This window comes from Aplysia californica, unplaced genomic scaffold (assembly GCF_000002075.1).
Source record: "Aplysia californica isolate F4 #8 unplaced genomic scaffold, AplCal3.0 scaffold01440, whole genome shotgun sequence".
Classification (NCBI taxonomy): domain Eukaryota; kingdom Metazoa; phylum Mollusca; class Gastropoda; order Aplysiida; family Aplysiidae; genus Aplysia; species Aplysia californica.
Window position 1 is genome coordinate 5,595 of NW_004798710.1, and position 1,042 is coordinate 6,636.

Consider the following 1,042-nt stretch of genomic DNA (forward strand, 5'->3'; position numbering starts at 1 on the left):
GAGGTTAAGGGGTGGGTGGCAGGGGTCGGAGGGTGGGGGGCGGAGCTAGATACAGCCAATGAGAAGGCGCGATGTCTTGACCAGTGTCCAGTGTGCAGCACTTGTGACAGACAAATGAGTACATGGTCAGCCTACTCCTGCTTCCATCCCCCGTCTCAACGAAGCATTGTTCGACAAACACTTTCATCTGAGAAATCTGAGCACGAGCAAAGTTTTTCTCTCTCTCTCTGTGAAAATAGAAATAATTCCTATGTGTTCTAAAGGCATCGTCCTTTCGCTCTCTGATATATTGTATATCTCGTGGATGGTAAAGTCCTCATAAAGAAAGAAGTAAATAGAAGTAATTACCAAAGTCTAGTTGTTGTGTTATTCCTTGGATTGTCCAAGTGACCATCTGACCAACACCAACGACTTGACCACTCTCATGTTGACGGCGTGTATGCTGATACTCCAGACACAGAGAAAGATGGGGAACCCCAGTTTTTCCGACCCTGGTAAGTGATGTAGAGAGAAGATGTTGTGGTGAAAAGATTTACAAACGTTTTGTAGATAAAAGAAATTGTGGTAAAAAGATATATAAAAGTTCTGTAGAAAAAAGAAATTGTGGTAAAAAGATTTATAAAAGTTCTGTAGATAAAAGAAATTGTGGTAAAAAGATTTATAAAAGTTCTGTGGAGAAAAGAAATTGTGGTAAAAAGATATATGAAAGTTGTGTAGATAAAAGAAATTGAGGTAAAAAGATATATAAAAGTTCTGTAGATAAAAGAAATTGTGGCAAAAAGATGTAAAATTTCTGTAGAGAGAAGATATTCTGGGACCAGGCGCTCGACAAAGTTCGTACATATCATGTCGTTAATGGTAGGTCTGTAGTAACCTTCGAGTGTGTTCATTTCTTCTGTGGTTTCTGATGGAGACAAACCTTTAAAGTTTAGTGACTTCCAAAAGCCTGAGTGTCCTAAGAAACTGTAACACATTTTTCGTGTAATTTATCAAACAGTTTCCAGTAATACTCAAACAGTGATGTGCTTTTTAATTGCCGTAC